At 44.8% G+C, this 24,787-nt stretch overlaps 1 protein-coding gene and 1 pseudogene across 1 annotated transcript in view; both read left to right on the top strand.

The window, feature by feature from the left end:
* LOC124600806 (transcription factor kayak) overlaps nt 1-24,787 on the top strand; it is a 101,382-nt gene that overhangs the window by 7,896 nt on the left and 68,699 nt on the right. The gene's annotated exons all lie outside the window — the stretch shown is intronic.
* LOC124555914 lies at nt 11,530-11,646 on the top strand (annotated as a pseudogene).

Raw genomic sequence — 24,787 nt, 5'->3', positions numbered from 1 at the left:
TTGGCCTCCGCGTGCAAGTCTTACTTCAGGTGACGCCGTACTGGGCGACTGGGGCGTCGGCGATGATGAGGACCAAACAACACACAGTCCACGAGCGGAGAAAATCTCCAACCCGGCCGGGAATCTAACCTTTTTCTTGTAACCATATTTATTTATTTAAATTATTATCAACGATACATTTTAAGAATTTCTTTCTATTAAACAGTTGGTTGACATTACTGTCGTTTTATAGTTTCTCGTTTTTATATGCTTTTCTTTTTTTATTTTCCCATGTTGTTCTTTTTCGAACCCGTTTTCATGGCCATTTTTCGTCTTTTCGTTGATAAACCATTGTAGGACAGGAATAATAACGTACATCTAGTGTCAACATATCATTGATTATTGAGTTCAGATTTTGTGTGCGTGTGATGCACTTTATGATGCCACAGACAGGTTGTGCATGCTGGCTTGATTTTCTTTCTTTAGTCAGCAATGTTAGTTAGGACAATATGAGAGAAAACATCAGCATGACAGATGGAGCAAAAATGGAAGACAAACTGAAGGGTAAACTGAAAAACAATATCATGTTATATAACAAGCAGAGAGAAGAGTGTGAGTAAACAATACATAAATTTTGTAAAGCACGTAATAAAGGAAGCCGCATGATAGGAAAACACGTTACCATTCAGCCAAGCCGGCGGACAAGAAAGAGGAACAGTTGAGAAAAGTTGGTACAATTAAACTTAAGTGCGAATTCCAGAATACTCATGTGGATGCAGATGTTGAATTGGATAACTGCTACAGAGTTCAAACATATTATCATGCATAGAACACCATGACACTGGTACTATGGAGACCTGTGTGTAACTAAATAATCTTGTTACCCGAGATGTATGCGTGAATTAAAGTCTGGCGCGGCGGTCAATGACCTCCATTTAATGTGTTCAAACCTGCGAAGGGACCGTCTGAAACTTTTCAGACAGCTGGGTGTAGGGTTGTGAACGTGGCTGGCCTTCAATGGGGGAAGCAGGGCGGCAGTGGGTTGTTTACTCCCGCTGCAGTATCGATTGGCGGGGGGGCGCCATTCACGTGCAGCGAGGGTGCCACCCCCGTACAGTCGCTGACGGCGGAGCAGATGGCCGCGTGCAGTCAGCCGCCGCCAGCAAGCTTCTGTTTTCACAGAATTAATAAGTAATCACACAACGTCAATAGCAACAGTTTTAATAGAATTGTGAAGGGCTACAACTACAAACAGCTTAAGGATTGTAGAGCATACTGTAAAGCCGTATGTCCTCTAGCAAGCAAACTTTGGAAGTCACTTCCTGACGCTGAAACACCGCCAGCTAGATTACTTCAGCAAGTACCGTACTTCCAGAAGTACCGGGTGGATTAATGGAAGCGCTGTAATTATCGTACGGCAGCGAAACTTTGTACATATTCTAATGTATTAATGCGGAACCAATTTACGCTGGAAAAAAATAGTTCCAATTTTGGCCACCGATTGCAGATCTGGCGCTGTGAATACCAGAACGACCTATAGGAATATTTCCATGTGTAATGAATTAGAAACAGGACGTGGGCAGTAAAAGGTCAAACAAGAGGGAAAGGCACAATGTTGACTTTATTATTAACCGCCGCTCACACTGTTCGTTCAATATGAACAAATGGTTCAAATGGCTCTGAGCACTATGGGCTGAATGGCTCTGAGCGCTATGGGATTCAACATCTGAGGTCATCGGTCCCCTAGAACTTAGAACTACTTAAACCTAACTAACCTAAGGACATCACACACATCCATGCCAGAGGCAGGATTCTAACCTGCGACCATAGCAGTCTCGCGGTTCAGGACGAAAGCGCCTAGAGCCGCTCGCCCACCGCGGCCGGCCAATATGAATACCGGAGACGTCGACGAGATGATGTGCAGCACCAGATTTGCATCTGGTGGCCAAAATTTGGACTAATTTTTGTTCCGTAATAAAGTGGTTTCACATTAACACATAAGCCTCTCTACTAAGTTTAACTGTCATACGATAATTACGGTCCGCACTAGACCTCCGCGAGTAGCTGCACTGTAATTATAATCACTTGGTACACACAGGGTGTCACAAAGATATTGCCAAATTTGCAGGAAACATACCTCACCTATAGAGGAGAAACTGCGTTTGACAAACATGGGTCCGGAAACTCTTCATTTCCATGTTAGAGCTCATTTTCTACTTCTCTTCATAATCGCATTAATCTTGGGAAACACACAGAAGTAGAACATATCAGCATTGCCTGAAACGTTTTCTTAAATGAAATGTTCGAAATAACCTCACGCGTATGTTTGATTAGAATATACAGTAAACTGTAAATATTAAGTTAACGACCACGATTCTTTGTTCCAAATGAGGTAAAGTAATGTTCATATGTGATTCACTTAAATGCTCTACTACACTCGTGCTCAAAAATTGAGGATAATGCTGATACATGGTGAAACAACGCTCTGGTGGGCGGTTCTCGAGGTATGACTATGCGGTGCATTTGACCTGCGGTCGTCGCAGCGTGGCGCTGGCAGCAGTCCACATACGCAGAGGTGTGTTGGTGCATGTCAGAGTATGGTGCAGCGAGTAAGTGTGCAGACGTTTTCAGAGCCGGCCGGTGTAGCCGAGCGGTTCTAGGCGCATCAGTCTGGAACCGCGCGACCGCTACGGTCGCAGGTTCGAATCCTGCCTCGGGCATGGATGTGTGTGATGTCCTCAGGTTAGTTAGGTTTAAGTAGTTCTAAGTTCTGGGGGACTGATGACCTCAGATTGTGAGTCCCATAGTGCTCAGAGCCATTTGAACCACATTTTCAGACGTGCTAACGGTGACTGTGTGTTCAAAATGGCTCGAAGCACACATATTGATGTAGTTATGAGGGGTAGAATACTAGGGCGACTGGAGGCTGGTCAAACACAGCAGGTCTTAGCACGGGCCCTCCGTGTGCCACAACGTGTGAGCTCAAGATGAAGGCAACGATTCCAGCAGACAGGAAACGTGTCCAGGCGCTACAGTACGGGACGTCCACAGTGTACAAGACCACAAGAAGATCAATATCTCGACATCAGTGCCCGCAGTGGGCCACGGAGTACGGCAGGTAGTCTTGCTCGGGACGTTACCGCAGCCACTGGAACAGTTGTCTCCAGACACACAGTCTACAGACGAGTGAACAGACATGGTTTGTCCGCCTGGAGACGTGCAATGTGCATTCCACTGACCCCAGGTCACAGTAGAGTCCGTAAAGCCTGGTGTCAAGGACACAGTACATGGTCACTGGAACAGTGTCCCAGGTTATGTTCACGGACGTGTCCAGGTATAGTCTGAACAGTGATTCTCGCCAGGTTTTCATCTGGCTTGAACCAGGAACCAGATACCAACCCCTTAATGTCCTTGAAAGGGACCTGTATGGAGGTGGTGATTTGACAGTGTGCGATGGGATTATGATCGGTGCACGTACACCTCTGCATGTCTTTTACAGAGGAACTGTAAATGGGCAGGTGTATCGCGACGTCGTTTTGCACCAGTATGTCCGCCTTTTCAGGGGTGCGGTGGGTACCACCTTCCTTCTGATGGGTGATAACTCACGGCTCCAACGAGCTGCCATCGTGGAGGAGTACCACAAAACAGAAGACATTAGGCGAATGGAGTGGCCTGCCTATTCTCCAGACTTAAACCCCATCGAGCACGTCTGGGATGCTCTCGGTCGACGTATCACTGCACGTCTTCACACCCCTAGGACACTCCAGGAGTTCCGAGAGGTACAGGTGCAAGAATGGGAGGCTATACCCCAGCAGCTGCTAGACCACCTGATCCAGAGCATGCCAACCCGTTGTGTGGTCTGTGTACGGGTGCATGGTGATCATATCCCATATTGATGTCGCGGTACATGCGCAGGAAACACTGGCGTTTTGTAGCACATGTGTTTCGGGGCGGTTTTCTCAATTTATAACCAATACCGTGGGCTTACAGATCTGTGTCGTGTGTGTTCCCTATGTGCCTATGGTATTAGCGCCAGATTTGTGTAGTGCCACGATGTGTGGTACCACATTCTGCAATTATCCTTAATTTATGAGCATGAGTGTAGTATCAAGCACGTAACATTAACTGTTTGGTTTTCACGACAGACTTGGTGTCCGGTGCAGTGCAATAGAAGTGTACTCAAATGTGGAGTTGGCAGATTCCCATCTTCTCTAGGGATTAGCAGATTGTAATGGCCATGTTGCTAAACACCTGTATCGGGTGATATTTCCTAAACAAGATTGCACCTACAGGAGGACGCCTGAAGAATCTGATCGTCGTCTTAGGGAGCATGGGAACTTTAAGCCTGCTACTTGCGACTATGGGAAGACCCAGAAAAACGAGGTCATGCCAACTGGAGGAGCAACTTCGTGCAGTTGACGACGATCCTAATGTCAGCGTAATCGGCTGCAGCAAGTAATGTAGACCTCATGAATGTCTGGAGAGAGCCACATGAGAACCCACTGCGCCGTACCGTGTACAGCATAGGACGCCAAGATTTCGACCTGCAGGCCACAGCGCTCAGCCTCGCTGCGCATTTTCCCCATCGCCACGCCACGCTGCCTGGACGTGAGGACGGTGGAGAAGGAGAAAATATGAACGGGCAGCATTTAAATGGATATCCAGTCGCACTGCATACGACTTGGTTTTCTGTTTCACATTTCTCAACAACATAGGTCGCAAACAAAACAAATTTTCAGTATTATTTAATTTATTTTTGGCGCGCTGAAGACAATTTAAATTTTTATCTGGTACATCTGTCGGCATACGGACAGACAGAGGCACATTCACAGATTATCGCACTCAGGTTGCCACGTACACGTGACTTATTTAGTTCCATAATCGAAAAGAGCTGTTCACACAAATATGTGGAACGAAATATTGTAGCACTTTCGCAAACTCATAATGGAGCCTGAAAATTCTACCTCAGGAAAGCAATGTAGACCTCCAGGACAGTTTTACCGTAAAAGTGTCTGCCATTAAAACGGAAATTACCTTGCAGGTTAATCTTTCACATCTTCAAATGCACGGAGGCGCTTTCAACTGAAACAGCAAGCGATCTCGAATACAGCTCAAAAACAGACGTGAGACGGGCAGTGTGCTCGAAACGGTTAAGAAACTCTTTGCAATTCTTTCGGGGCCACAATGAAGTCTTCAGACTTTGCGTTTTCTTTAAAAGCAGTAAGCGTAGGGAAGCGGACGATGTTTTTTTGTCAGAATTTGTTCCTTCTATAACACATTTTTTCTTTTCTTTTTCAGTATCTTACTATGGGCAGTGTGCTGTGAAGTCCAACTAAAATGCGACGCCACCAGTCCACTTCGGATGATCAAATTTTCGTTCCTGAACACGTTATTCCTTCACAAACTCATTTTAAATCGAAAAATAGTTCCTTGACGTGACCAATATAATTTTGTATCCCACCTGGAACGCGGTGCGTGGGTCTCTCCTGTAAACTGAAGAGTAGGCCGAATGTAGGAAGCGAGTAGGAGCAGGTGAGGTAAAAATCTCTCGGTACAGCTTTTAAGGTAAAGGTGGTTTTACTATCTCACAACAATAATAACTTGAATACATAATAACGTGAATACCTAACTTAGCACTGAGGAGCACGTAGGCGCGAAGCCGGATGTATCAAAGCTCACAAAAGTTACACATGCAAAATCTGTAGTGGCTCGTCCAGTTATGAAATAGAAGCTAAGTTGCTTGGTCGTCTACTCAGAATCAAATGGGGAGAATGGAGACGCGCTCGTAGAGCTGCACAGCGCAGGCTAGAGGGCGCTGTCGTCGGTGTCTGTCGTAGTGCCAACCTAACAACTTGCACCTACGCCGTGGCATCGTAGCTATCAATACCACATATAATACAGTGTACTCGTCGTCCAATTCCATCAAAAACCGTTGCAGCTGACAGTGGAATAATGCGCGAGACGTCAGAAATTTCACTGTTCATATCTCCAATTTCTTCATATGCTGCATGACTGTAAATTTGGCGCAAAGTGCTTCTTGATATACGGAACAATAAATTCCGCCTGTCGATCGTAGGAATTTATTGCTCTATCATTGTCAACTAAATCTTTAAATTCTTTCTGCATGGTATTGTAATATCGTTTCACAGCAAATTTGCTGTATCCATTGCAGTAAACAGCACTGACACCACGTGTCTGCCGAACTGAAGATAGCTGTACCGACCGAAAAAATGCCACACCGCAGTTCTACAGGAAATATCGCGCTGTAACGAGTACTTCCGGGAAGGAACGGGAGACAGGCAGTGGCCGGACCTGGTGTACAGCGTGTGCAGGCACAATCAGAATTTGATTTTCCTGCACGGGTACGTTTCTGCGAATGGTTCAGTCAGCAATGTGTCTATCCTTGCTTTAGTGCAAATGAGCTAATCACGCGCGAGGTTTCGTTTCAAAAAAGGTAAGTAATCTGTTGAAGAGTTGTAGAAACTGAGGTGCAAAATGAAACTCAAACGTTTCCGTATTTCTTGTTCTGCGTGTGAGGAGTGTTTCCTGAAATTCTGCCCACAGTCTTTTGTTACACACTGTGTAGCCATGTGCCAACAGATCTTAGTAACGATGGATCGTGCACAAAGTAAGGGGCAGAACCCGTTGATATATACACTACTGACCATTAAAATTGCTACACCACGAAGATGACGGGCTACAGACGCGAAATTTAACCGATAGGAAGGAGATGCTGTGATATGCAAATGATTAGCTTTCCAGAGCATTCACACAAGGTTGGCGCCGGTGGCAACACCTACAACGTGCTGACATGAGGAAAGTTTCCAACAGATTTCTCATACACAAACAGCAGTTGACCGGCGTTGCCTGGTGAAACGTTGTTATGATGCCTCGTGTAAGGAGGAGAAATGCGTACCATCACGTTTCCGACTTTGATAAAGGTCGGATTGTAGCCTATCGCGGTTGCGGTTTATCCTATCGCGACATGCTGCTCGCGTTGGTCGAGATCCAATTACTGTTGGCAGAATATGGAATCGGTGGGTTCAGGAAGGTAATACGGAACGCCATGCTAGATCCCAAAGGCCTCGTATCACTAGAAGCCGAGATGACAGGCATCTTATCCGCATGGCTGTAACGGACCGTGCAGCCACGTCTCGGTCCCTGAGTCAACAGATGGGGACGTTTGCAAGACAACAACCATCTGCACGAACAGTTCGACGACGTTTGCAGCAGCATGAACTATCAGCTCGGAGACCATGGCTGCAGTTACCCTTGACGCTGCATCACAGACAGGAGCGCTTGCGATGGTGTACTCAATGACGAACCTGGGTGCACGAATGGCAAAACGTCATTTTTTCGGATGAATGCAGGTTCTGTTTACAGCATCATGATGGTCGCATCCGTGTTTGGCGACATCGCGGTGAACGCACATTGGAAGCGTGTATTCGTCATCGCCATACTGGCGTATCACCTGGCGTAATGGTATGGGGTCCATTGGTTACACGTCTCTGTCATCTCTTGTTCGCATTCACGGCACTGTGAATAGTGGACGTTACATTTCAGATGTGATACGACCCATGGATCTATCCTTCATTCGATCCCTGCGAAACCCTCCATTTCAACAGGATAATGCACGACCGTATGTTGCACGTCCTGTACGGGCCGTTCTGGATACAGAAAATGATCGACTGCTGCCCTGGCTAGCACATTCTCCAGATCTCTCACCAACTGAAAACGTGTGGTCAATGGTGGCCGAGCAACTGGCTCGTCACAATACGCCAGTCACTACTCTTGATGAACTGTGGTATCGTGTTGAAGCTGCATGGGTAGCTGTACCTGTACACGCCATCCAAGCTCTGTTTGACTCAGTGCCCAGGCGTATCAAGGCCGTTATTACGGCCAGAGGTAGTTGTTCTGGGTACTAATTTCTCAGGATCTATGCACCCAAATTGCGTGAAAATGTAATCACATGTCAGTTCTAGTATAATATATTTGTCCAATGAATACCCGTTTATCGTCTGCATTTCTTCTTGGTGTAGCAAATTTTAATGGCCAGTCGTGTACTTGGTGCCCCTGACTAATCGACAGTAGCGCAGCATGCGGCGCGGCGGGGAAACCCACGCTAGCACGCCCCTACAGCCGCAGCCAGCGCGCTATACCATGCCACAGAGTAACATGTGACCATGCTCCGCCCCTCCGCTGGGGAGCAGATGCACGTGACTGGGCTGCTCGCCTCGTGCTACGTCACGATACGTACGCGTAACTCGGCAGCTGGCACTACTGCTTTGTTTTGCGGGTTACTAAAGGCGCTTTTTAAATACTTTTCATTCCCCACTACTAAAGCTAGAGCGGGCTGTTCAAGTAACGGCGCATTGGAGAGACGGGGACTTGGCAGCCAAATACCAGATGTGCTCAGTGGGGTAGAGGGAGCCCCAACTGTGAATACCTGCGACAGGAATACGAGCATCTGCCTTACAACCGAAGAAAACCTGCTGTATACCGTGGTCAGAACAAAGGGATGGATTTTTTTTATTTTAATTCTGGAACGATATGTCGCTTAGAATGTGGTATTTATTGACGTTTATTGCTATGTTCCTACACTCGAAGTAGACTTCAAAAATTACTCAAAGTTCTAATTATAGATTTCATTTCACTCGATAAGCAATTGAGGAATTTTTGATACTCGTATTAATTTCAGAGCAGGAAATATTACTTTTATATTGGGTACTTACTTTTCGCTGCGGCCTTGCACCGACTAGGTAAAATCATAACAATTCATGGTGATGAATACATTATTAAAACTGGTGTTTTAACAAAGTTTTCATGAAAAAATAAACATTCTCGAAAATTTAAAGAGCAACGCTGTGTTTTACAACAGTGGGAAAATGTTTGACACAGATTTTCTTCTGTAAAGTAGTCCGTGCTTTATACAAAATTTCGTAAAATATGTATTGTAAACAAATAGTTCCAAAAAATCCAGGTTTCTGCCAAAGTTACTTAATTATTTTAATTACTAACATTTACGCATGTTTCATCTCTAAACACATATTTTTTACACTGTCGGCAAATTACTTCGTGCATTGTTCTACAATAGTAAACTGTACCGATTTTTTTCAAGTTAAGTTTCTGGGAATTTCTAAACGATAATTCCATACAAAAAATAACAGGGTTTAATAATTGAGTTGTTACTCTTCTAGATCCAACAATTCTGAAGATAAGCTCGTAACTATGCTGTTTCAAATTACTGAGATTCGTAATTTCTTTTTAAAGGCATGATGTATTTAGTCAGTATACACATGATCTTCAATTCTCACAAATAATATTAAATAATAATGTGAAATGAAGTCCTATACATAACGAAGACCGTACATCCCATACTCCTCTGTGAAATCCAACACTATTACACTGAGGTGCAAAAGTCATGGGGTACCTCCTAGCATCGTGTCGCATCTCCTTTTGCCCGCCATAGTGCAGCAACTCGCATGGCCTCAATATGTCTTTAGCCGTCCAGAGACTCGAAAGTGTTTTGTGCACCAACTGACCTCTCGATAACATTCGATGGGAGTCATGTCTGGAGTGTGGATGACGAAATCATTCGCTCGAGTTGTCCAAAATGTTCTTCAAACAAATCGCGAACAATTGTGGCCCGGTGACATTGCGAACTGTCACCTGAAACGGTTGGCTCTGGAATGTATCGTAAAAGGTAAAGGACTGGGATAGTTATTATTATGAAAAAGTTTCCCAGTACGTCATGGAAAATGAAAGTACTGATTATTATGCAGTTCCGTGACGTGCAAGAGAAACGTTCAGTGACGGCAAACCTGAGCAAAAAGCATAGATAAACGAAATTAATTGTGTAAATCAGGTATTTACGTAATTGTGAGTGTACCGTCTATTAATATCGTGAGTCACTATACATCAAGCCATTGAGGCGACAGCCGACGTCATTGTTCGGAGGTAATTGACCGATCAACCTAACATGATTTTTAGAAGAAAAAATGTACATAAGGAATGGAAAGAAATGATCGACAACTCAGTCTCAGAGTCGTTCTGGTTAGCGATGTTGAATAGGTAACGAAAGAACGCGCAATACATTCGGTCGTTCTAATCTGATTTGATACTATAATTAAATACCACTTATACATTTAAAAATATTGTGCTTTATGTAAAGCTAAGATACGTAGGAACATGTGCTTAGTCTGTAACAGGCAGATAAGAAAAGACGCCACAAAATGGCTAGAAGAAATGAAACCCCGTATCATATGTTTAACAGCAAGAGATATACAGATTTTGTTTCCGTTTGGCCTCTCTGCCAAAGTTCTCTGACCAAAAGATTTTATTATGATTTTAATTTTAAAAAATCTATTTTTACATAGAAAAACGGAAACAGAAATTCACGATGTATGAAGGGTATTATAATGCTTCTATCGATATATTTCCTCTTAGTCTTCACTGTCATGAATTCACATGGGGGCAATGTATGTATGTATTCCTTGGCTGCCGTGCGGAGTGGCCGCGCGGTATCAGGCGTCATGTCACGGACTGCGCGGCCCCTCCCGCCGGAGTTTCTAGTCCTCCCTCGGGCATGGGTGTGTGTGTTGTTCTTAGCATAGGTTAGTTTAAGTAGTGTGTAAGTCTAGGGACCGATGACCTAAGCAATTTGGTCCCTTAGAAATTCACACACATTTCAGCATTTCTTGGCTATGATATACAACGGTATACATCCATAAAAATTCCATCGTTTTTGTTTCTTTTTTTTTTTCTTTTTGAGACATGGAGTACATTAATGGCAGTCAATTATGGGCCAGAGGACCCAGTCTGTTCCGTGCAAACATCGCACACGTCATTCTGGAGCCACGAACCGCTTGCACAGTGTCTTGTTGCAACTTGGGTCCGTGGCTTCGTGGGGTTTGCGCCACACTCAGACCCTACCATCAGCTCTTACCAACTGAACTAGGGACTATTCTGACCTGGCTACGGTTTTCCAGTTGTCCAGGTTTCAACCAATATGGTCAGGAATCCAGGAAAGGCGCTGCAGGCGACGTCGTGCTGTTACCAAAGGGACTTGTGTCGATCGTCTGCTGCCATAGCCCATTAACGCCATATTTCGCACTGTCTTAATGGGTACGTTCGTCGTGCGTCTCACAAAGATGTCTGCGGCTATTTCACATGGTGTTGCTTGTCTGTTAGCACCGACAACTCTACGCAAACGCCGCTACTTTCGGTCGTGAAGCGAAGGCTGTCGGCCACTGGGTTGTCCGTTATGAGAGGTAATGCCTGAAATTTGATATTCTCGGCACATTTCTGACATTGTGGATCTCCGAATATTGAATTCTTTAACGATTTCCGAAATGGAATGTCCCATATGTCTACCTCCAACTACCATTCCCCCAAAAACCACGTTGGACACATTTTCACATGAATCACCTGAGTACAAGTGACAATTCCGCCAAAGCACTGCCCTTCTGTATCTTGTGAACGTGATACTACCGTCATCTGTATACATGCGTATCTCTATCCCATGATTTTTGGGACCTCAGTGTACAGTACGGCAACGGCCTTGCCGCAGTGGATACACCGGTTCCCGTGAGATCACCGTAGTTAAGCGCTGTTGGGCGTGGCCGGCACTTGGATGGGTGACCGTCCAGCCGCCATGCGCTGTTGCCATTTTTCGGGGTGCACTCAGCCTCGTGATGCCAATTGAGGAGCTACTCGACCGAATAGTAGCGGCTTCGGTCAAGAATACCATCATAACGACCGGGAGAGCGATGTGCTGACCCCACGCCCCTCCTATCCGCATCTCCCATGAGGATGACACGGCGGTCGGATGGTCCCGGTAGGCCACTCGTGGCCTGAAGACTGAGTGTTTTCAGTGTACAGTACAGTACACGGAGTGAAATCGGTGACTTGCGCGGCATGTAAAGTGTACCCCTGCCACTGCCGATTGCGGCCACTAAAGGCTTGCGTTTGTCTACTGTTTCCTGTCACTGAAGTGGAGCAATTACATTCGGTACGTAGTAGCTTGAATAGATGATCTCAGACAGGCATTGCTGATTAAGATTAGGTTCCAGAGATAAACATTTCGAGACAAGATTGTGCTCACTGAGAGACGGGCAGGCAGGAACAGCAAACAGCCTAACACTGTACATCTCAATTGTATCCCACACATTGCTTAAGAATACATAAAATCCTTGAGAATTTCTTACAAGAAAATGTTTTCTTCTATTGGTGGGATATGACTTTTTTTCCTTATTACAAACGTAGACTGTCAGAATATAACAATTTAAAGTGGAAAGCCCCCTACTGCGAAAGTTAAATACCATTCAGAGATGGAAAATTCTTTAATTCACCCAAAACCCTCGTTCGACTGATACTTGAATATTGCTTATCAGTCAAACGTTTACCAGGCAGGATTAAATGCATATTTCATCGCGGGTTCATTTAGGCAGCGCGAAATGATCATGAGGCACAGTCAAACAATTCCAGTGGCAGATGATACACGAAGCGTTGTGCATCGCATTGGAGTTTACTGTTAAAATTCTGATGGTAAAAGTTTAAAAAAGAGTCAAGAAACACATTAATTCTTCCGACATGCATTTCGCGAAATGACAACACAGTAAAATCGGAGAAGTTCCAGTTCATACAAATACTTATCGACAGTTTGGACTATCGCGTGCCACTCGCGATAAGGGGAACTAATAGTGGTATCCTCTGCCACACCGCTATGTGGCCTGTGAAGTATAAAAGGGAAAGTAGATAAAGTGATAAGTTTTATTCTGTCAGTATTTTGTGAAATATGCGTATTGTCCCAGTGGATAGATCGTTAGGCATATCAATCGCTTTGACAAGTCTGCAAGCAAAAAGAAATATTTTTCCATAAACATTTATCCTCCCAGTCACTGAAAGATTTCTGTCGAAGTCATTGGGAACGGATTAGGTAGCATCCAGAGTGTGAAAGAAATAATCAGTTCCGAAAATTTCAAGTGTTAGTCTTCATTAATTCTCCTCCATACATTTTGCTACCACAGAAACAACGACAAATTTTCTAACATGTTGGAAAACGCTCTGAGAAGTTTATTGCTGAATATTCACGCGTCTGCGTGGTAGAGAACCAATATCATTGAAAGGTGGCTACACTGAGCCACAGCGCCAGAGATCGCGCCAAAGAGTATTATTCAGCCGCCCCCACTGGCAGTGCTTGTCGAGAAGTCGTCGTGGAGAGTGCTTATTGAGAAGTGGGCAGTAGGAGTTCTGATGTAGCCGTGACTAGTTGTGAGCATGTTGTATGCAGTTGTTCTGATGGGCTAGACTGCCGATGCTGTTCGATTGCGGATGTTGTAATGATCAGAGTGTATGTTTCGTCAATATCTATGAAGGTAAAGAAAATCTTTTTATTTTTTATTTCAAATGTGCTAAATAACAATGCCTCTTTGCCACAGGTTCAGTCAACAAAGCATCTGGCTTGTGTTCATGTATTGGACTGTAATTCGGGTTTCTATGTGCAATTGTAGTATTTCAGTTTTATTTAATTAATTCAGTGTAAATGGTATTTAAAATACCTTGTCTTACTGAGGAAGAACCGTGCCAGATGTGTACGTTGAATCACACTTCCACACACAGAATAGTTACACTTGTGCTTTGTTGTTTCGTAGTTTTTGTTTCGTAGCTTTTATAGTTGCTGGGGACTTAATTAATTAATTGTGTTAACGGAAATTTCGTCTCATTCTTTGTTGTTGTCCTATGCAGTCAGATTGCGTACTAATACCAGTCATGGCCAACCGGTTACGAGACTGCGTAATCGGACAGACAGCGACTGAAAATTAAAATTATTTGCATTCCATATTAATTAAGCCCCCATGCATCATCCAAAGTAATATTTATGAGGTGAACTATTAAAAGCAGTTCTGCTCATGACTACCAATTTGGGGCAATCCTTGCTAACTGACTGGCAATGTGAATGCTCGAGCTTCGACATCCGTTACTGAGGGACCTTGTTTTGTTTTGGTCGGAGGACTGGATAAGTGTGCAGTCATTCAAATGAGGACAAGTGAGCAGCTACGGTACTTGAAGAGAAAACAGCAGGCTTTTATACATTGGTTAGTTAGTTATTTGTTGATTTTTTTTCAGGTGGTTTCCTCTCTAACGTTTTTTCGAAGCGCGAGATTCGACGTACCAAAATTACGGGCTAGCTGTAATTCCCAGGAAAAACTGCAGTAATCTCCCCTCCCGTGGTCGCTTCAAAATGGTTCAAATGGCTCTGAGCACTATGGGACTCAACTGCTGTGGTCATAAGTCCCCTAGAACTTAGAACTACTTAAACCTAACTAACCTAAGGACAGCACACAACACCCAGCCATCACGAGGCAGAGAAAATCTCTGACCCCGCCGGGAATCGAACCCGGGAACCCGGGCGTGGGAAGCGAGAACGCTACCGCACGACCACGAGATGCGGGCCCCGTGGTCGCTCTCGAATCATAACGAAAACACGGCAGGTTTAGTTGTGGCACGCGCGACCTTCAGAAAGCAGAAAAGACGTCACATAGTGCGTTGTAGTCAGACAGGATTATCCGTTCTCAGTGCTGTGCGGTGGTTGTATTCCATGCAGCGGTCGAGGCCACGAGCTGTAACAAAGAAGATAACGCCAGTGTAACTGCAGCTGAAACATTGCTTCTGCGGTAATAAGTTCTTGTTTCCTGCTCTTAGCACCATAGATGACGTTTGGGTTGTAGGGCGGTCAACTGCGTGGTTATCAGCGCCCGTGCAAAGTCCTAATCCTTACACAGTCCAATGTCGACCCGTTCACGAATGATGATGAAATGATGAGGACAACACAAACACCTAGTCCCTGGGCAGAGAAAATACCCAACCCGGCCAGGAATGGAAACCGGGACCCTGTGATCCAGAGGCAGCAACGCTAGTCACTAGTCCACGAGCTGCGGACGTCGACCCCACAGAATCACATGTTCCCTAAATCCACTAATATAGTGTCGGGTAAATAACTTTTTCGTCCCACATTAAGAGAATGTGTGTCTCAAGATTGCCTCCCGTCCTTGTCTAGTGTTAGGGATCGTTTATTTGTAGTATACCGCCACAGAATTTTTACTTTCGCGCTGGACAATGTGTGTTCCCCATTTGATTCTAATCGGCACAGTGGCTGTAAGGAACATACATACACAAAAAATGGTCAAATATGTCTGAATTCCTAAGGGACCAATCTGATGAGGTCATCGGTCCCTAGACTTACGGACTACTTAAACTAACTTATGCGCAATCCGTGACACGGCGCCTCTAACCGTGCGGCCAGTCCGCGCGGCATGCATACACACATTATCATATTGTCTCATGGTCTATAATGGTGACCCTCTTAAGAGTTGGAAGGAAGGAAGATTGGGTTTTAACGTCCCATCGCCACCGAGGTTATTAGAGACGGAGCACAGGCTCTGATAGTGTCAAAGGAACAGTACCGGCATTTGCCTGGAGTGATTTAGAGAAATCACGAGAAACCTAATTCTGGATGGTCGGATGCGGGTTTGTATCGTCGTCCTCCCAAATGCGAGTCTCTCTCTTAAGAGCTGGCCGGTGCCGCTTCTCCGGTGTTTCTGAATATCCTTTAAATTTAATCTTAACGATGTAACTGTGGAGCCAGCCTACGCGCACGCAGGCACACACAGTGAGGTTGCTGACGCTGTGGAAAGAACAAATTTGGTCATCGAGCCTATCCATCCATAACATAATTATATAACAGCCGTGTAAAGGTTGAGCTACAGAAAAAACTTTATGAAAAAAGCAACATTTTGATATCAACTCCATCCAAAGCAATAATGAAACTAGGACAGGGCAAGCTGTAAACAATCCTCATTGGCTTCAGTTATCTGAAATTCTCATACCTGGCCACCAAGACAAGTGGACTACGTGACTTACTCTCAATTGCCCTCTGTCTGGGGTCGGAAGATCCAGATATGATCCACAAAAACGGGGATTTTCACTCGTGTTGCGACTGCCAACTACGACTGTCGACAAGCGCAAACCATGGATCCCATGTGTTGTTTCCTTCTTTGTCCCGACCCTATGCCGTAGATTTATCACCTCTCCAAGCGCTCTTGAAGGTTCTCGTTCTTGGTCATCCACGATTTAATCTCCCTTCCACCACTACCTGGGCGTATCTACTTTATTGAACTTGATTTGCGTAGTCTGTATTTTTTTTTTTTTTTTGTTTCATTGTATTGATGTGTCCACCAGGAAGAACAAAAAATTTAAAAAAAGAAACACGATCAAATGATTTGTTGAAATGATTTCTCTAGAAGTAAGAAAAATAATGGGTCAGAGAAACATTAAGCTACCCTCTGAATTTTGCTCGAAATCATGTACAACAAATGAGACTGCACAGTCGATACAATCCACAAGACAAATATCCACTCGCACTCTTTAAAACTATAGGTTACAAACTTGCTGTGCCTAATTTCGAGCATCATTCCAAGGCGCATCAAATGTTTCTCTAGTCTTTTATCTCTTACTTTCATACAAATTATTGCACAAAACGTTTGACCGTGCTTTTCCCAGTTTTTTATTTGTGAATTTTTTAATTGTCTGTTAAATATCACACTAATGTAACTTTCCGTGCACAAAATAGTTAGGCCTTGAAGCGATGAAGTTTTTGACATTTCGCTTACATGTCTAGCAGCAGCTGTTCAGGAAATATTTTAGTTTCCTCCCAAATCACCCGTCGTGGGCTACAGAGTGGTGTGGCAACTGCCGTTCTAGGTAACCTGAACATGACCGGAAATGATTAACGAACAAGTTAACACGGTAAACAGAAGATTTACTTAACTCGTATTTCTCAAAGTGTACGAAGACTCATTACAAATAATACAACAAGGAGTAAGAGTCCAGCTCACACAATAGCAACAACGAGGAGTCCCTCTGGGTTAAACACGGACGATTGTGTCGTAGCGAAGAGACTCCAAGTGCAAGTGGCCGTCTGTCTGTCTGCAGCTGGCCGCGGTAGGGGGGGAGGGGGGAGGGGCGCGCCGTCCAGAGCCGCCGGAGACGCGGTTCAGCGGGCGCGCACCGTTGGGTCCGCCCAATCCCCCGCGACTGCTGTCGGCTGAAACTTGTAGTTGCATTGCCAACTTTGGTGCCTTTGGGGTAATGTTGACATGTGATACCACTCTCACCGAGTTTTTCAAAATTGCCTCTACTACTTTCAAGCAATTAATTTTCTTTTTATTTCACAAAACAAGACCTCACACTGATCAGTTAGATACCCCATTCGTCCACTTTTCACTCTTAGTTTGGCTATAAAAATTCGGACAGGAATCCATTGTGTAATTTCTAGGTAGTCTTGTTTTTACTCAGTTCAGACACTTTACAAAGACATACTACAAACAAAAATGGAAAAGTTTTGTTCAAAATGGTTCAAATGGCTCTGAGCACTATGGGACTTAACATCTTAGGTCATCAGTCCCCTAGAACTTAGAACTACTTAAACCTAACTAACCTAAGGACATCACACAACACCCAGCCATCACGAGGCAGAGAAAATCCCTGACCCCGCCGGGAATCGAACCCGGGAACCCGGGCGTGGGAAGCGAGAACGCTACCGCACGACCACGAGATGCGGGCTGAAAAGTTTTGTGCCCAGTGGATTTAACAAGCTGAAATTAGTCTAGTGCATTAGTCTAATGCGATATTCAGTTAAAGATTATCGACAGTGACAGCACAATACAAAGAATAAACGGTTTGTCTAGCCACGACAGTGTGGCCATAAAACGCGAAGGTAGTGTGAAGCACAAGTTAGATAACGTCCCTCGGTTGTTCCCAGTAAAGATATGTACGCTACTCTTGTCGAAGTGAAGAATTTCATTGCTGTGTTTTCTTTGCATGCAGCAGCAACTTGTATCATCCCCCTCTTGCTGTCGGTGCCCTTCGTCGCTATTCATCGAACGTCATATTTTTCAAGTTCGCCAGACATGGGCTGTTCCGGCGCAGCGGTGGTCCATTGAGCCGCGTTGGCAGATTGTTATTACTGCTGACCACGCCGCTCGCTGTACGGCTGAAAACACAGAACGCAGACTTCCGGCGACCTGCCTGCTGTAGTTGTCGGAGAGAGAGCCGGCAGAGATTCTACGTACAAAACACTGTAAATCATCAGAACTTGAGTCTTTAAGGAAGTCATTTGCCTGTAAAATAACACCTTAGTTCATTATTTAGCCATTATATAGCACACTTGGGCCTTTTCAAGCTACATCACAATAAAAATTGTTATATTGGCAGGATATTATGAGCGGGCCGTCGTGACCGAGCGGTTCTAGGCGCTTCAGTCTGCAACCGAGCGACCGCTACGGTCGCAGGTTCGAATCCTGCCTCGGGCATGGATGTGTGTGATGTCCTTAGGTTAGTTAGGTTTAAGTAGTTCTAAGTTCTAGGGGACTGATGACCTCAGCAGTTAAGTCCCATAGTGCTCAGAGCCATTTGAACCAGGATGTTATGATCCACACACGAGTGTGGGGGAAACAGCACTATGTGATTGTGTCTCAAGAGTTTCACACAACCACGGTAAGTACAGGTATAACTACCACTGATGTGAAGTCTACACATACAGGCTGAAAAATAATGACAAAGTGGAGGGACGGATTTTTGACTGGAAAAAGAGGAAAAAAGATCCTATGAACCTGTGTCCGGAAATGGACGGTGTGCATGCAACGACAACAAATCGTCCCGGAACACAGTATAGAGATGCATCGCATCCAGGTCACGACAGATGTTCAAAGTGGCCTTCTTGGAATTGCAGGTGAATAGGGATAGTAACCGTTGTCAGGCTGGGTACACATTATCGTACTTTGGCTTACCATGTTGGCGGGTCACTTGTTTGGAGCTTGTACTCGGGTTCCTCTCAATATCCTGTAGAACTGGGTCCTCCAAATCCGGTGCACGCATAGTCCGCCGCCTCCCTGAACGTTCGTCTGACTGAAAGGACCCGTAATCACACAAACGTCCATAAAGATCGTGAAATGTTGTGTGATGTGGTTGGTGTCGGTGAAGGTACTTGTTTTGGTATGCCTCTCGATCGTTTCCATCTGCTTGGCTGTACCCAAACACCATCCAGACTCGTTCCCGATAAAAATAGCGGACGATTCTGTTGCTTACAGTACGCTGCGTCGTTCACACAGCCTGCAACACACAATGAACTCACAGTACGTGGTCAAAGGAACTGTCATTCGTCAGCGCCATCTACCGTGGCAACGAAGCATTTCCCGACACATGTTCGTAGGAACTTTTCTTCCCACATTTCCAGTCAGGAACCCACCTCTGTAGTTCGTCGGTTTTATTAACGTTCACCCTGTACAAAACAGTATAAGTGCATGTAGGACTTAACGCACCGAAGGTTCCGTACAACCTTAATTACGTATGCAAGTGGTCCATTGATCGTGACCGGGCCAAATATCTCACGAAATAAGCGTCAAACGAAAAAACTACAAAGAACGAAACTTGTGTAGCTTGAAGGGGGAAACCAGATGGCGCTATGGTTGGCCCGCTAGATTGCGCTGCCATAGGTCAAACGGATAGCAACGGTCCGGACACTTGGATGATGTCCAGGATACCGAGCAGCATACATGGCACACGCCCGTTGGGCATTTTGATCACAACAGCTATATATCAACACGATATCGACGTTTTCCGCAATTGGTAAACGGTCCATTTTAACACGGGTAATGTATCACGAAGCAAATACCGTCCGCACTGGCGGAATGTTACGTGATACCACGTACTTATACGTTTGAGACTATTACGGCGCCATCTATCACAAAGCGAAAAAAGTGGTCCAACTAAAATATCCATATTTCTTTACGTACTACACGAATATGTAATAAAAAAATGGGGCCAACCATAGCGCTATCTGGTTTCCCCTTTCAAGCTAGACGAGTTTCGTTCTTTGTAGTTTTTTCGTTTGATGCTTATTTCGTGAGATATTTGTCCCGGTTACTATCAATGGACCACCCTGTATAGATATTTCATCCGTCCTGAGAATCGAGAATCTCGACGACTTTCGCCTGTTGCCGATATCGATACTGTCAAGATACCGGTCCCTGGAATTGAACGATTTTCTAGGTCAATACCAAGATAGCTTTCGCATTTGTTTCTATTACTAGTACCGTGAAACCTAGCTTCTCGCGAAATTTCGTGATTCTACGTCAACGGAGATGCGCTGTAGGTTTTGATATTTGAGTATGCGAGCATCAAAATATGGGACATAAATGCCTGTGTTATGTTTTACACCTCCAAGGGATCATAGACTTTAGTATATGACAAAAATTTCAGCTCAGCTTGATACATCTGCCCGTTCCTAAAAAAACAAGGAGGGGGTATTTAATAGGCAGGCAGGCAGCCAGCCAGACAACAGTGACACTTTAAGGGTTTCCCCTTTTCTTTACTGACAGGTACGGAACGCTAAAAACGGGAGAATGTGAATTGCTTGCTTGACTAGGAACAAAGAGGAGGGGTGGTGTTGAGAAAGGTAACTGGTTTACGTAAAGTAGCCTAGACATCTGACAAATCCACAAGGTGCAATACAATGACTAGTTTCGCATTTATCAGTTTTATGAACCCACAACACTCACGTTCAGAGCTATCCAGATATCCTCGCTTTTATTTACTCCGTTGAATCAGATTCGCAGAAATCTGTCGTGTCTAATGAAGATCTTGATTCTACTGGGACTCTAACCCTAGTTTCCTGCTTTCCGCGAGTTTAATTGTTATACTAACACGCCTCCAGGTATAGTACCAACATTGTCGCTGATGTTTCCATCTATGATTTCCGAACATTACAACCAGATGTATTATACGGCGCGTTCGCAAATTCCCGTTGCAAACTTCTGGTACTTGTAGAGGGGAATGAGTACATATTATTTTGAACAGGAACCCGTGTCCGGAAACGTACCGTGTCCATTCTATGAGTGTTTCAGTTTAGATGTTTAACTCATCCACTTCTGCATGGGGAAGTAAATTACACATAATGCAATACAATTATTAGGTAACAATTCAAAAGGAAACATAACAAACATCCATTTATCACTTAAGCACATTTGTTTGTATTAACACTTAAACGTAACATGTTTACATTATTCCAAAACAAAAAAGAACCCAGCATACTGTACGTACAGAACGTAGTGTTTATAGAAAAATATGTGCTTAAATGATAAATGGATATTTCTTTATGTTTCCGAATTTTACCTAATAATTGTAATGTGTCACGCCTAATTCAGTTCCTCAAGCAGAAGTGGGCGAGTTGGACATCTGAATTGAAACAGTCTTAGAACGGAAACGGTAAGTTTCCGGATTCCTATTCAAAATACACAGTACGCCAGAAAAATTATACACTCTGTCAGGCTCTATCGAGATAACGATATTGTCGTTCGATTTGAGTTAAGAGTGTGTTGTAGTATGGTCTTTTTTGGGCTTAACAGATGTTAATACTTTCATTTCGGTATTGAGAAAGCAAGATGGTTGGAGCACGCTTGACATTCGAGCAACGAAAATGTATTGTGAAGTGGTTTTTCAAGTTTCAAAATGATTCAAATGGCTGTGAGCACTATGGGACTTGACAAACTGACTATTGGCTTCTGTCTCGGGTTCTCCAGCCGACGTTCATCTAATGATTTCTCTGACGTTTCGCCAGCACGAGTGGCTGGCATTGTCAAAGCTTCACCCTCCATTGCCGGTGGTGAACTGGAGCCGAGCTCGCGGGCGCAGACTATATGTACCTGGCGCGCCAACGTCCGAGGGCTTCTCCGCGACCGACCGAGGTGGCGCAGTGGTTAGCACACTGGACTCGCATTCGGGAGGACGACGGTTCAATCCCGTCTCCGGCCATCCTGATTTAGGTTTTCCGTGATTTCCCTAAATCGCTACAGGTAAATGCCGGGATGGTTCCTTTGAAAGGGCACGGCCGATTTCCTTCCCCATCCTTCCCTCACCCGAGCTTGCGCTCCGTCTCTAATGACCTCGTTGTCGACGGGACGTTAAACACTAATCTCCTCCTCCTCCTCCTTCTCCGCGGTCATTTCCGGTGCGGTTCTCCTCTTGCTACCTGCGACGGTCGTTCGCTGCAGTACGGGAAGCCAGGATCCGTTTACCTTAAGGCTTTCTTCTTTCTTGTTCAAACTGTTCGCGTGTTTTTGTATTTCTACCGCTTCTCTGAACAAGCGCGTGTGATAGTGGTTCTCTACAGCCAGAACTTCCGTGTCGGCGAATTTTATCACGTGGTCGGTCTCATTCAGTGCGTGCTCTGCCACGGCCGATTTCTCCACCTGCCCCAACCTGCAATGTCGCTTATACCGATACCTGCACAAACTGTCAAACCAGAAAAGAGGCATGATTAGTACGCTCGTAAAGAGAGCAGGACGAATATGTGAGCCGCAACACCTCAAACGAGAAATGCAATACCTGGAAACTGTCCTGAGGAGCAATGGGTACTCCACAAATTATATTAGAAGTGTAACTGAGCCAAACACTCGGCGAAGTAAGGAACCAGAAAAAGAAATGTCGGGTACGGCCTTTCTGTCATACATTCCCAGAGTGACGGACAGAATCGGCCGTATATTGCGCAAACATGGCGTAAAGACGATTTTCAAACCGACAAGGAAGATCAAAGAGTGTCTTAGATCGGCGAAGGAGAAAAGAGACCCACTTGCAATGTCTGGAATATATCGCATACCATGCACATGCGGAAAAGTTTATGTCGGAATGACTGAACGATCCATTAACACCAGGATCAAGGAGTATAAGCGACATTGCAGGTTGGGGCAGGTGGAGAAATCGGCCGTGGCAGAACACGCACTGAATGAGACCGACCACGTAATAAAATTCGCCGACACGGAAGTTCTGGCTGTAGAGAACCACTATCACACGCGCTTGTTCAGAGAAGCTGTAGAAATACAAAAACACGCGAACAGTTTGAACAAGAAAGAGGAAAGCCTTAAGGTAAACGGATCCTGGCTTCCCGTACTGCAGCGAACGACCGTCACAGGTAGCAAGAGGAGAACCGCACCGGATATGACCGCGGAGAAGCCCTCAGACGTTGGCGCGCCAGGTACATATAGTCTGCGCCCGCGAGCTCGGCTCCAGTTCACCACCGGCAATGGAGGGTGAAGCTTTGACAATGCCAGCCACTCGTGCTGGCGAAACGTCAGAAAAATCATTAGATGAACGTCGGCCGAAGAACCCGAGACAGAAGCCAATAGGCAGTTTGTCAACAAGTGGCCACGAAAGCCTCAACAATTTTGTACTATGGGACTTAACATGTGAGGCCATTAGTCCCCTAGAACTTAAGAACTACTTAAACCTAACTAACCTAAGGACATCACACACATCCATGCCCGAGGAAGGATTCGAACATGCGACCGTACCGGTCGCGTGGTTCCAGACTGAAGCGCCTAGAACCGTTGGGTCACATCGGCCGGCTTTTGAAGTTTGATAATGCCGTTGAAGTGCAACGTCAGTAGAGGCGGGAGTTTGAAACAGAACCGCTAAACCTCCCAACAATTAAACGCATCATCGACAAGTTTGAATTGTATGAAAAGATTTGTGATATTCATAAAGGAAGATCAGGAAGACAGCGTACAGCTACAAGTCCTGATTCGTCGGCTGTCGTGTTTGAAACGTTTGCTCTCTCCACAGAAGTCTGCTACGCAATGTGCACGTGAAGTGGGGGTTAGCAGTAAAAGTGTACGAAGAATTCTGGAAGCTACAAAGTGGGAAGTTTACATTCCACGATTACTGCACTCGATTAATGACGACGATCCTAATCGCAGTGCAATTTTACGAATGGTATTAGCAAATGGTAACTGATGACGAACAATTTGTGTCGAAGGTAGTGTGGAGTGGCGAGGCACAATTTAAACTTAATGGAACCGTGAATCGGCATAATAGTGTGGACTAGGCACCGGAAAATCCGCATGTTTATGTGGATAAAAAATATTGTAAATTTGTGGTAAGATCTTATGGGTCCAAACTACTTAGGTCGTCGGTCCCTAAGCTTACCCTTTTTCTTTGCTACTACTATCACTAGAAAAGTGTACCTGGGAATGTTTTACGCACATCAATTTTGTCAAGTATACGTGCGCTTTAAGAACCACCCACCCACTACCCACTCACCCATCATAGTGCAGGATATATGTCATAAAATGAAGTTATTCTTTCTTCTTTACTGCTAAGACACTCCTACAGTCGAGTCAGCTAAGGGAAACCCATAATACCTGGCAGCACTTCTGAAAGCTTTTAACCGCGAAGAGCAAATTATTGTAGCCGAAAGCAATAGCCGTCTATAGAGTTATGAGAGGCGTTGCCATAGAGAGGGTTACAAAAAAACGTGGATACTATACTTGTTCATTTGTACACTATATTTATTTTATTTTTGTGTACGACTGTTTCATAATTTCAAAGATCTTCTACCAACAGGGCGGGCACCACCACACTACCACCTAGCCGTACGAGCTTTCCAGGATGACAGTTTTCCAGGGCATTAGTTTGGACGAAGATGGCCCATTGAGTTCCCTCCACGGTCGCCAGATCTAATACCTATGGACTTTGGGGAGAGATAACGTCTATCGACGTAAGCCACGCACGCTGGAGGAACTTAGGAGATACAGCGACATATGCAGCGATCTCCACTGTAACACTGACTGACGTAGTTGCGGCGTTCTGTTATCTATATAGCCGACAAAGGTGAACAACATTTAAATTACCATGTGCTAAACTGAAGGTTGTACAAGATGTGTGATCAATTATTAAACGTAAAATAAACACATAA

The sequence above is a fragment of the Schistocerca americana genome, chromosome 1 (assembly GCF_021461395.2).
Source record: "Schistocerca americana isolate TAMUIC-IGC-003095 chromosome 1, iqSchAmer2.1, whole genome shotgun sequence".
Classification (NCBI taxonomy): Eukaryota; Metazoa; Arthropoda; class Insecta; order Orthoptera; family Acrididae; genus Schistocerca; species Schistocerca americana.
This window is presented reverse-complemented; position numbering and strand designations above follow the sequence as displayed.